This window comes from Apodemus sylvaticus, chromosome 20, assembly GCF_947179515.1.
Source record: "Apodemus sylvaticus chromosome 20, mApoSyl1.1, whole genome shotgun sequence".
Lineage (NCBI taxonomy): Eukaryota > Metazoa > Chordata > Mammalia > Rodentia > Muridae > Apodemus > Apodemus sylvaticus.
The window spans coordinates 61,882,765-61,896,933 of NC_067491.1; the positions used below are offsets into that span (position 1 = coordinate 61,882,765).

The 14,169-nt window shown below is 37.5% G+C and overlaps 1 pseudogene; it reads right to left on the reverse strand.

Moving 5' to 3' along the window:
* Positions 1-319: 319 nt before the first annotated feature.
* Positions 320-14,169, reverse strand: part of LOC127670977 (vomeronasal type-2 receptor 116-like) — a 34,171-nt pseudogene continuing 20,321 nt past the window's right edge.

A 14,169-nucleotide genomic window follows, 5' to 3' on the forward strand; every position in this document is an offset into this window, starting at 1 on the left:
AATTAATAATTTAAGTCAATGGAAACAATAAGAGCTCATGCAATCATATCTCAATGTTATGATTGTTTTCAAAAGGGTTTTCTAAAGTTATATTACAAATGTTTACTTATTTTGGGGACTGGAAATGCACTAGTCCAACTTCAGAAAATCGATTCCTTACTTCATCATGGAGTTCCCGGGAATTAAGCTCAGAATATAATATCTGGTGAGAAGAAGCCATACCCACAAAGCCATCACAGGAAAAACATGTGACCTAATATGTTATGGTCAGATCTGTAGAGATCCAGTGAAATTCAGTTTAGATGAAGAATCATGTGAACTATGTTTTAAGTAAATATTTGCCCCTGTGGTGTCTTTCATCCCTGGTATGAGGAAGTGTGTTTAATTCTGGCCTAAACAAAACAATATAGCACTTAGGGAAAAAGATTACAATTAGAATGCTTGCACTTGAAGCCAGGATAGAGAACATTTCCATGGCTACCCTGACCTTCCCAGTGGTGCTGTGGTAGACAGGGAGGAATGTGACCCATATACTGCAGAACACAAGCATGCTGAAAGCCATGGACTTGGATTCATTAAATGTGTCAGGAAGGTTCCTGGACAAGAAAGCCATGAGGTAACTACCCAAGGCCATGACTCCCAGGTAGGCCAGAGCAGAGTGGAAGGCAACAGCTGAGCCCTTGTTGCAAAGAATGATGATGTGTCCCTGTTCAGAGTGAGCATCCATGTCAATAAAGGGAGGGGATGTTCCCAGCCATATGCCAGAGAGAAGTACTTGTATCAGAGTGCAAGCTGGAATGACACACTTAGGGACCTGTGATATCTGCAACCATCTGATCTTTCTTCCTGGAGCTGTAACCTTAAAGGCCATAACTACAGTGATGGTTTTGGCCAACACAGTGGATAGAGTCACTGTGAACAGAAGTCCAAACACATTCTGTTGCAGGATACATGTGGCTGTGTTTGGAAGACCAAGGAAGAGCAATGGACAGAGGAAACAGAGGGTCAGAATGATGAGCAGGATGTAACTGAGAGATCTGTTATTGGCCTTCACTACTGGAGTGTCTCTGTGGTTTACAAAAACCCCAATAACAAGAGCTGTGAGACTAGAAAATCCAAGGGACACGAGTGTGAGTCCCTTCCCCAAGGGATCATCATAGGCCAGAAAGGTGACAGTTTTCTCCAGGCAGTGTGTCTTCTCTGCATTTGCATAATGAGTTTCTGGACAGTGCACACACTGATCCATACCTGGTGGAAATGAAGTTGATCATGAATGCATGGTCAAGTTTCCCTTGATCCTAATACATTTTATGCTTCAAACTCATTGGATTGTTATTACAACCATGTTCCCTTGTCACTTTTGGTATGGAGATATGAGTATTCTAAAGTGAATAATCACACAAGGTAAGGTTTATACTCCTTTCGAAAAACCCCGTGAAGAGTATCCTTTTCTGGAGAAAAGGGTATTTTTCACATTATACATTATAAATATATCACTGAGGAAACCATGCAGGAACTGAAGGTAGAATAAGGAGGTAAGAACTGAAGGTGAGTCCACTGGGGTGTGGTGCTGCCTGCCCTGCCTCTACTATTTTCCCTGACCTGCTTTGTTATGTAGCTTATGATCACCTCCTCAGAGCTGCACCAACCCAGTGAGGCAGCGCAGCCCACAACAACCACTAAACATGAGGATGTATAAAACTTTTTGCTACACTCCAGCCCTTCAAAGGATTTTCAATTGTGGTTTTCTTTTATTACATAAATCTTGATTGTGTCAAATTGACAATGAAAACACCCATAAAATCTCATACCTAGAGCCGATTTATTTTAGTTGTATATTGAAGTATTCTTATTTTTTTGCTTTTTACCTCTCTTTTATTTATATTTTGTAATACAGTTGAAGCATATATTTTCAAACTAGAAAATACCAAATTACATGGCAATAACTAATTCAATTTTTATGCCAGTTCTCAAAAATATTTCTAAATTTCCAATAGAAGATGCGAAATCAATTTTGAAATAAACATTTTTCATTGAATTTCTTATGTAAAATGATTTTTTAGTCTGGGATATATGACACAAATTCATTTTTTTTAATAATTTTTTTTCAGTTTGAAAATATTTTCTTCTCATGTGATGTTGGTTGGAAACTACTAAATATGTCTTCAAACCATTCCTTATCTTTCCCCAGCCCCTTTCATTTTTGATGGAAGGAAGTTCTCACAGGTATTATAGTGAATATATGGATGTTTGGGAAAAGTTAGTAGGCCTTTTCTCTTTTAACTACTACTGGGTTCTGTGATGGAATTAAGGGTAGAGTAGGGGATGTAAATTCCTTTTCAAATTGAGATAATTTCGTGGCTATTAGTTTACTGTTTTGGAAAACTTTTTGAAAGATTTTCAGGAAAACAACTACTTAATAGCTAAATTTATGTTTTCTTTGTTCCACCAGAATAGATTTTAAGAACTAAATCTTTGTGAATAAAACTCAGAGGAGAAAAATAAATGCTCCTAATATTATTTAATCACATATTTCTTGTCACAAATAACTTTCCGTATTTTTGTAAAGGCTTTATTTCAAAAACTATTTTAGTTTCACTTCTCCTTAAAAGATACAGAAAGACTACATTTACTTCTTTTTACACTCAGTTCTGTATTTGTGTATCTATCTTATGCTTTCTTGAACTCTCCTGTCAAATAGTTAACATTTTCTCAATGTGACTATTCATGCTAATGTAACAATTTTACATAAATCTGTTCTGCTACGTTGTTAGATTATATTTGTTGCTGTGTTATACTAGCTTTTAATATTATATCTTATAAACAATATTCATTAATTTATGGCAACTGATCTATAAGACAAAATTTATTTCGTATAAGGCATATGGTTTGTCTTGAAATATATGTTTATTATATTTCCCTGTATTCAAATTCCTTTGATCAGTAATTTCTTTAACTTTTGAGTGTTCAACATATATGTAGCTGTATTTTTAATCAATGCAATCTGATACTGTGATGTAGGTCTAAACCTTAATTCTATTCCATCCCTCCAAATGTACATATCTCTAAAGTGTCTGAACTTCAGTCTGTAATAAAAAAAAGCATTTTGGGGAGACAGTTGAAGTGGTCCTTCTACAACCACATTAAATTCATAAGTGAAATTTATATGTCTTCAATCTGCATACAGGAACTATAACCGAATTAACAGGCAATTAGGTAGTCTATATGTAGCAGAGAAATACCTTATATAAAATATTTTACAGTCAAATAATGGAAATTAATAGATGAGGAAATATAATTATCCAGAAATCTGCACCAGACTTCTATTCTCCCACTATATCTCAGCCCAGGTTCATCAAGCCTGTTGATCCAGAACCAAAACATTTAGATTTCTTTCCTTCTCTAATGGTCCCTGCCCAAAAAACTTTGTCAGGCATGGCTCTGAGGAGATCGTCCCTGCCAGATATAAAATTTTCTGCCAAGTCTCTTGCCATCTTTTTAAGACCTGCTATTCCAGAACCATATAGCCCCAAAATATACACCAGGGGACTATCACACCAAGATCACGGTGGTTAACCATCATCCCAATATATATCATAACAGGAACATGCAGTGACTAAAACATCTAGATTGCTGTAGGAGTTCTCTAGTGGAGTTTTTTGGGTCACTTAGGTAGACTATCATGTCATCTGCAAATAATGATAGTTTAACTTCTTCCTTTCCAATTTGTATCCCTTTGACCTCCTTATGTTGTAGAATTATTTATTGTTTTATTATTTAAAATAAAAAAAAAAAACATCTAGATGCCTAAAGGCATGAAACGAACTCAAACACAAAATTCAATAATTTTATGACACCAACAGGGCAAACTTACTCTACAACAGCAAGCCCTGCAAATCTTAACACAACTGAACCACGGTGCCCTTAAATCCAGTCTTATGAAGATGATAGAGGCCATTAAAGAGGAAAGGAATAAAATGCTTAAAAAAGAAATGGAAAACACAATCAGACAAATATAGGACTTTACAGCGGAAACAAATAAATCTCTTAAAGTAATAGCAGAAACTACAGTTAACCAGGGAAATAAGTAAAGCTGTTCAGGAAATGAAAGTGGAAATAGAAGCCAGAATGAAAATACAAACGGAGGGTAAACTGCAGATGGAAAACCTAAAGAAGCTTACAGAACAACAAATGCAAGGATCACCAATAAGATGAAAGGATGTAGGAGAGAATCTCAGGCATACAAAAATAGAAACTGGCACATCAGTAAAAGAAAATGTTAACGCTAAAATATCCCTGAAACAAAATAGCCAAGAAATCTGGAATACAAGGAAAACAAGTAACCTTAGAATGATCGGAATAGTAGAAGGTAAAGAGTCCCAGATCCCAGGGTGAGAAAGTATTTTCAACAAAATTATATTAGAAAAAATCACAATGTAAAGAGAGAAATACCTATAAACATAAAAGATGCTTGTGTAACACAAAATAGAGTGGGCCAGAAAAGTCCTCCCTCAACAAAATAATGAAAATGCAGAATGTAGAGGACTAAGAAAGACTAAGCACTGAGGGAAAAGACCAGGTATCATTCCATGGCAGACCTGTTAGAATTGTGCATTTTCAATAGATTCTCTAAAAACTGAAGGGCCTGGACAGATATCTTAAAACCTATGAAAACATCACACATGCCAACCTAGAGTCCTATAACCAGCAAAACTGTCAATCACAATAGATGGAGTAAACAACCATAATTCAAGACAAGTCTGGATTTAAACAATATTTATCCAAAAATCCATTCATAAAACAAAATGCTAGAAGGAAAACTCCAACAGAAAGATGATAGCTAATTTGAAGGAAACACAAGAAATAGGTAATTCCATACAAGGAAAATCAATTTAAACACACACAAACCCATATACACACAACACCAACATCAAATAATAGGGATGAACAAACACTGAACATTAATATTTCTCACCATCTATGGATTTTCAATTTCTCAATAAATGACACAGACTAACAGAACAAGTACAAAAACAGGAACTATCTGTACTGGCTGGTTTTGTGTGTCAACATGACACAGGTTGGACTTACCAAAAAGACAGGTGCTTCATTTGAGAAAATGGCTCCATGAGATACAGCTGTGGGGCATTTCCTCAATTAGTGATTACAGGGAAGGGCCCCTTGTCAGTGTTGCCATCCCTGGGCTGGTAGTCTTGCTTTCCATAAGAAAGCAGGCCGAGAAAGCCAGGGATGCTAGCCCAAAAGTAACATCCCTCCATGGCCTCTGCATCAGCTCCTGCTTCCTGACCTGCTTGAGTTCCAGTCCTTACTTCCTTTAGTGATGAACAGCAATGTGGAAGTGTAAGCTGAATAAACCCTTTCCTCCCCAACTTCCTTCATGGTCATGATGTTTGTGCAGAAATAGAAACCCTGACTAAGATGCTTTCATTTTGCTGTATAAAACAAACAACTCAGCAATACCAATAGACATTACCTTAGAGTAAGTTCTGAAACAAATTTCCAGGACAAAAATCCCTAGAAGTAAGCTGAAATAATCATTCTTATACTTATTAAAATAAACTTCCAACTAAAATTAATAAAAGGAGATGGGAATGGATAATTCATACTCAGCAAAGGAAAAATCTACTAAGATGATATTTCAATTCTCAACATGCATGCCTCCAGTTCAAAGGCATGAACATTTGTAAATGAAACATTGATAAAGCTTGAACCACATGTCAAACTCTGATCATTATTAGTGGTTAATTTCAACGCCCTGTTTTCACCAATTGACATGTTATTTAGTCAGAAACTAAACAGAGAAATAACAAAACTTATAGACATTATGAATTAAATGCACTTAAAAGGCATCTAGAGAATATTTCACACAAACATAAAACAATATACTGTCTTCTCAGCACCTAATGGATTCTTCCCCCCAATATTTACCAGATAATCAGTCACAAAGCATCCTTCATGGATACAAGAAAATTGAAACATCATTTTTTCTGTTATGAGAGAACCTTGGAGGAAATTTGGACTTCAACAACAGAAATACCATGAAACCTAAACACTCATGAAAACTGAAGAACTCATTACTCAATGATCTCTGGATTAGGGGAGAAATAAAGAAATTTTTAGATTTCAATAAAAACAAAGCACAGCAAACCCAAATTCTTGGGAAACAGTAAAAATAGTTCTAAGAGGAAGGATCATTGCACTGAGTGTCTTTATAAAGAATTTAATTTGAAAATTCTCAAAAGAGTAATTTAAACATATATGTGAGAGCTCTAGAAAAATGAAATACAAGGAAGAGGAGGCAAGAAGAGGAAATAATCAAATCAGGGCTGAAATCAATCAGTTAGAGCAAAAGGAATAAAATTAATCAATGAAGACAAGAACTAGTTCATCGAGAAAATCAATAAGATAGACAAAACCTCACCATATTAACTACATAGCAATCGTATCAAAATAAATAAAACCCACACTTGAGAATTCTTTGTTTAGCTCTGTACCCCATTGTTAATAGGTTTCTTTTGTTCTCTGGAATCTAACTTCTTAAATTCTTTGTGTACATTGGATATTAGACCTCTACCAGATATCCGGTTGGTAAAGATCTTTTCTCAATTTGTTGGTTGCCATTGTGTTTGTTCTATTGACAGTGTCCTTTGTCTTACAGAAACTTTGTAATTTTATGAAGTCCCATTTGCCAATTCTTTATCTTAGAGCATAAGTCACTGGTGCTCTGTTCAGGGAATTTTCCCCTGTGTCCATGTGCTCGAGGCTCTTCCACACTTCCTCTTCTATTAGTTTCAGTGGATCTGGTTTTATGTGGAGGTCCTTGATCCAATTGAACTTGAGCTTTGTACAAGGAGATAATAATGGATCAATTTGCATTCTTCTGCAAGCTGATCACCAGTTAAACCATAACCATTTGATGAAATGATAATCTTTTTCTCACTGGATGGTTTTACCTACTTTGTCAAACATCAAGTGACCATAGGTGTGTTGTTTCATTTCTGGGTCTTCAATTCCATTGCACTGATCTACCAGTTTGTCACTGTACCAGTTTACCATTCACTTTTTAAACACTGTTGCTCTGTAGTACAGTTTGAGGTCCAGGATGCTGGATTCCCACAGAAGTTCTTTTATTTTTGAGAATCATTTTTACTATCCTGGGTTTTTTGTTATGCCAGATGAATTTGAGAATTGCTCTTTCTAACTCTGAAAAATTGAGTTGAAATTTGGATGGGGACAGCATTTAATCTGTATATTGCTTTTGACAAGATGGTCATTTTTACTATATTAATCCTGCCAATCCACAAGCATGGGAGATCTTTCCATCTTCTGAGGTCTTCTTCAATTTCTTTCTTCAGTGACTTGAAGTTCTTGTCATACAGATCTTTGACTTGTTTGGTTAGAGTCACATCAAGATACTCTATATTGTTGGTGATTACTGTGTAGGATGTTATTTTTGTAATTTCTTTCTCTTACTGAGAAACACCTAAAGAAATGTTCAGGATCCTTAGTCATCAGGGAAATGCAAATCAAAACAACCCTGAATTTCTGCCTCACCCCAGTAAGAATGGCTAAGATCAAAAACTCAAGTGACAGCAGGTGCTGGCAAGGATGTGGAGAAAGAGGAACACCCCCAACCCCAATGCTGGTGGGACTGCAAGCTGGTACAACCACTCTGAAGTCAGTTTGCTGTTTCCTCAGAAAATTGGACATAGTATTACCTGATGACCCAGCTTTACCACTGCTGGGCATATACCCAGATGATTCTCCAACATGTAATAAGGACACATGCTACACTATGTTCATAGCAGCCAGAAGCTGGGAAGAACCTACATGTTCCTCAACACTGGAATGGATACAGAAAATGTGGTACATTTACACAATAGAATACACTATTCAGCTATTAAAAACAATGAATTTATTAATTTTGAAATTCTTAGGGAAATGAATGGAAGCAGAAGATATCATCCCAAGTGAGATAACCCAATCACAAAAGAACACACATGGTATGTGCTCACTGATAAGTGGATATTAGCCTAGAAGCTCAGAATACCTAAGATACAATTCCCAGACCAAACAAAGCTCAAGAAGAAGGAACACCAAAGTATGAATACTTTGGTCCTTCTTAGAAGGGGGCACAAAGTGACCATGGGAGGAGATAAAGAGACCAAGTGTGAGCAGAGCCTGAATGAAAGACCTTCCAGAGAGAGATGCCCCACAGAGAGATCAATCCCATATATAGTCACCAAACCCAATCACTATTGTGGATGCCAACAAGCACTTGCTGACAGTAGCCCGAAATAGCTGTCTCTTGAGAGGCTCTGCCAGTACCTGACAAATGCAGAGGTAGATGATCTCAGAAAACCACTGAACTGATCATAAGGTCTCCAATGGAGGACCTAGAGAAAGGACACAAGGAGCTGAAGGAACTTGTAGCCCCATAGGAGAAACAACAATATGAACCAACCAGAACACCCCAGAGCTCCCAGGGACTAAACCACCAACCAAAGAGTACACATGGAGGAACCCATGGTTCCTGCTTCGTATGTAGCAGAGGATGGCCTTGTTGGACATCAAAGGGAGGAGAGTCCCTTGGTCCTGAGAAGATTCGATGCCTCAGTATAGGAGAATGCCAGGACAAGGAAGCATGAGTGTGTAGGTTGGTGAGCAGGGGGAGGGGTGATGGAATAGGGCGTTTTCATAGGGGAAACGAGGAAAGGGGATAACGTTTGAAATGTAAGTAAAGAAAACATCTAATCAAACATAAATAACTATATATAAATAAATAAAATCAGAAATGAAAAGGTAGGCAAAAACACAGACAAGAAAAAAAAAGTGTTAGCTTAATGCAAAGTTTATACTCCACAAAACTGGAAACGTTTAATGAACTGGTTGAATTTCTAAACAAATTCCACACTTACTAAAGTTAAGTCAAGATCAGGTATACAAATATCTATAAAACCCTAAAAAAAAAAAAAGAGAGAAGCAGTCATGAAATGTCTCTTGATTAAAAATACCCTAGAAAATTGGAATACCCAAAACATAATCCACACATCAAATGATGTGCTAGAAGAATGTAGGAGTGGCCCCTAGTTCTGGAAAGACTCAGTGTAGCAGTATATGGCAAAACCAGAACAGGGAATTGGGAAGGGGTGGATGGGAGAACAGGGGAAGGGAATAGGGCTTATGGGACTTTTGGGTAGTGGGGGACCAGAAAAGGGGAAATCATTTGAAATGTAAATAAAAAATATATCAAATGAAAAATACCCAGGGCCAAGTGGTTTTATTACAGAATTCTCCCAGACTTTTAAAGGAGAGCTAAAACCAATGCTTCACGGATTATCCCACCAAATAGAAGCAGGAGCACTGCCAAACTCATTTTATGAGTCCACCGTCAAACTGATACACAAATTTCACAGACTCAACAAAGAAAGATAATTTTGGACCTATTTCACTTATGCATATTGATGCAGAAATACTAGAATATATCTATAAAAATCAAAACTCACAAACCAATTGCAAGAACACATCAAAAATGTCATACACCTTAACTCAGTAGGATTCATCCCTGAGATCCAAAGATGGTTCAATACATGAAAATCCTTCTGCCTGATTCACCATATAAAAAAACTGAAGAATAAAAAACATAATGATCATCTCATTAAATGCTGAAGGAAGCATTATGAAAATGTGATACCAATTCATTCAAAAAAAGGAACCTCCTAGCTTGACAGAGCACTGGAAATCCCAACAAGCAGCAGAAAGAGTCAGATGCAGATATTTGCACCTAACCAATAGACAGAAGCAGCTGACCCCTGTTGTTGAACTAGAGAAGGTTGAAAGAAGCTGAGGAGAAGAGCGATCCTGTAGGAGGACCAGCAGTCTCAATTAATCTGGACTTATGTGATGCTTCGATCACTGGACCACCAAACAGGCAGCATATACTAGCTCCCAATACACATATAGTAGAGGACTGATGGGTCAGTGTTCCGAGATGATACACCTAACCATCAAGAGACTGGAGACCTCAGGGAGTTTAGAGGTCAGGCAGGGTGGGGGTCTGGACCTCCATGTGGAGACAGAGGGTGTGAAGGAAGTATGAAATGTTGAACAGTTGGTGAGTAGATGGGGGTGAATAAAATATGGAGTGTAAAAAATTAATTAAAAGAAAGAAAATGTGACATCAATTCATTTTTAAAGTATTTGAAAAATCAGGGATATATGTCAAATATTTAAATTTTACACAACCAACATACTGAAAGCCAGTAGCTAATATCAAATTAAATGGACAGAAACTTAGTTAATTCCACTAAGATCAGGGACAAGACACTGTTGCCCACTCTCACTAATCTATTCAATACAGAGGTTGAAGTAGTAGCTGGAACAGTCAGAGAACTAAAACAGATCAAGTGGCTACAAATTAGAAAGAAAGAAGTCAAAGTATTGCTTTTGACAGATAATATGATAATAAACATAAATAACTCCAAAAATTCTACCAGAGAACACCTACAACTGATGAATACTCGGGGAGTAGGGGCCCAGAAAAGGGGAAATCATTCAAAATGTAAATAAAAAATATATCGAATAAAATAAAAACAAAAATAAAAAATGAAAAAAGAAATAATAATAAAAGAAATATTAAAAATCACAAAAAAGTGGCTGAATACAAAATTAACATTAAAAAATGCCATACTCCTTCTTTACACAAATGATAAATGAGCTGAGAAAGAAATTAGGGAAACAGATTACTTAACAATATTTACAAATAATATAAATATCTTCATGTAATTCTAGCCATGCAACTGCAAACCTATAAGAAATTATCTTAAAATCACTGAAGAAAACATTGAGAAAGCTATCAGAATATCGAAAGATCTCTTATGCCCTTGAAATCAAAATTAGCATAATGTAAATGATTACCAAACCAAAAGTAATCTACATATTCAATCCGATTCCCATCAAAATTACAATACAATTCTTTACAGACATTGAAATAGTAATCTTAACTTTATATGGAAAAACAAAATCCCAGCATCACTAAGGGAATCCTGAAATATAATAGAATTTTTGGAGGTTCTATTATAACCCCATCCTTGACCTTAAGTAATAGTAATAAAATCTGCATGATACTAGTCTAGGAACAAACAGATTGATCAATGGAATCAATCCTCAAAGCCACATGCCTACAGACACTTAAATTTCTGACAAAAACCCAAAATTATACAATGGGGAAAAGAGAAAGCATCTAAATAATAGTGGTGAGCTAATGGGATGTCTTATGTAGAGGAATGAAAATAGATGTATATCTATCACCCTGCACAAAACTTCAAGTGAAGTTGATCAAAGACGTTAGCATAAAGACTCCAGAGAACCAGGTAATGCTATTAAAATGGAATACAGAGCTAAGAAAAGACTTTCCAAATACGGAATCTCAAGTGGCTTAGAAGCTCCTAGTGAATTGTTCAACATTCTTATTCATCAGGGAAATGTAAATCAAAATGACCCTCAGATTCCACCACACACCCTTTAGAATAACTAAAATCAAACTCTCAGGTGACAGCAAATGCTGGTAAGGATGTGGAGAAAGAGGCAAACTCTTCTATTGCTGGTGGGAATGGAAGCTGGTAAAACCACTCTTGAAATCAGTGTGAAAGTTTCTCAGAAAATTTTAAATAGTACTACCTGAGGATCCAGTTACACCACTCCTGGGCATATATCCAAAAGATGCTCCAATATGATCATATCAGCCTTTTTTATAATAGCCAGAACTTGAAACAACCCAGATGCCCATCAATGAAAGAATGGATACAATACTTATCATGCAAATACACAATGGACTGCTATTTAGCTATTAGAAATGGCAACTTTGAGTTTTGCATTCAAATGGATGGAAGTAGAAAATACCATCCTCACTGAAAATGTTGAGCAGCAAAAGAACATGAAACAGGTGTACTACTCTCTCATAGTGATGTGGCTATTAGGCAAAAGGCTTGAAATACCCACCATACAGTGAACAAACTATGAAGATCAAGCTGAAAGAAGACCAAATTGTGGATCCTTCAGTCCTACTTAGAAGATGGAAGAAAATAATAATGGGAGCTAGAGGGAGAAAATTGGTTAACAGAGCCGAGGATGAGGGGAGAAGAGGGGCAGGATACAATTCACAGACTAAATGAAGCTCAAGAGGAAGGAAGAACAAATTATGGATACTCTAGACCTTCTTAGTAGGGGGAACTAATACCCACAGGAGGAGATACAAAGTCAAAGTGTAGATCAGAGACTGAGGGAGAGATAAACCAGAGACTGCTCCAACTAGGGATCCATCTCATATACAAAAACCTGGAGACTATTGTGGATGCCAACAAGTGCTTGCTGATAGGAGCCTGATATAGCTGTCACCTGGGAGCCTCTGCCAGTGATTGACAAATACAGAGGTGGATGCTCTCAGCCAACCATTGAACTGAGCAAAATGGACGAGCTAGAGAAGAGACCCAAGGAGCTGAAGGGGTTGCAGCACCATAGAAAGAACAACAATATGAACCACCCAGCTCCCCCAGAGCTCCCAGGGACTAAACCATCAACCATAGAGTACACATGGAGGGACGCATGGCTCCAGATATATATGAAGCAGAGGATGGCCTTGTTGGACATCAAAGGGAGGAGAGGCCCTTGGTCCTGAGAAAGCTAGATGCCCCAGTATAGGGGAACCCCAAGACAGGGAAGTGAGAGTCCGTGGAATGGTGAGCAGGGGGAGGGGGATGAGTTAGGGGATTTTCAGGGGGAAATCAGGAATGGGGACGACATTTGAAATGTAAATAAAGAATATAACTAATAACAATAAAAGTGCTTGCTCAGAGGAGCCAGATACAGGTGTCTACTGACAGAGCCTGAGAAATACAGATGGGGATGCTCACAGCCAACCGCTGGACTGAGAACAAGAATCCCAATGGAGGAGTTAGACAAAGGCCTGCAGGAGCTGAAGGGGTTGCAACTCCATAGGAAGAACCGTATCAACCAACCAGAACACATGGAGAGAACCATGGGTACAGCTGCATATGCACCAGAAGATTACCTTATCTGGCATCAGTGGAGGGGAGCCCTTTAGTCCTGTGGAGGGTGGATGACCCAGTGGTGGACAATGCTAGGGCTGTGAAGTAGGAAGGTGTTGTGTGGGTGGGGGTGGCATCATCATAGAAGCAGGAGGGATGGGATTGGGGGTTTGCTGAGGGCAAAACAAGAAGGGAGATAATATTTGAAATGTAAACAAATAAAACAAACAATAAAAAATGTTAAAGAAAGAGCATAGACTTAAAGATTTAGTTGCGATTCTGAAGTAATGTAATTGCCACGTAGTTCTCTTGTCTAATTTTTTTCATTACTTAGTTTTGTCAGTGCGCCGTAGAGAGGATGTAAAACCCTCTGAGAGACTTGTCCTTCACCTGTCTCATTGGAAATCTCATTGTCTGGGCAGGGACTGCAGTCAAAGCAACAGGTAGGCCTTCCCTCCAGGACAACTTTCCTGAATCCAGGGCTGCAGCTCTCACTGCAGACAGACCGAGGAATCTGAAAAATATTTAATACAAGATACAAAATGCTTAGCTCCTAATCAGTGCCCAAGTACATATTTTATAATGGAAGGTGTATTAATTAAAATTTATTTTTAAAAACGTACAAACTTGCTGTTTTACCCCACTTGGCTATTTAATGAAAAGTGGAAATGAAGTTTGGCCAGCAACAGCCATCGCTTTCCTCCTCCTGAATGTGGACAGAATCTGCCCAGTTTCCTCAAATCACTGCTGTCCTGATTCTCTGCCATGATGAACTTCACCCTCCAACTGTGATGTTCTGAAGAGAATCCTACTTTCCTCGCATTGGTTTTGTTACCATTTTTCCAAGATAAGACTTAAAAATAAAAGAACATCCTCTCAGTTTGTTGTGTGTCTGCCAAAGGCTTAAAAGCAAAGGCCACCTGAAAACTGACTGTGACTGCCTTTCTAGTTGTCTTAGTTGTGGTTTCTATTGTGCTCAAACAGCATACCAAAAGCAAACTGAGGACAGACATGTTTCTCATCAATGGAAATAAGGACCGGAGTTAAAGCAGAAAACTGGAAAATTAATAGAAATGGAGAACGTGCAGTATTTCTGTTTACT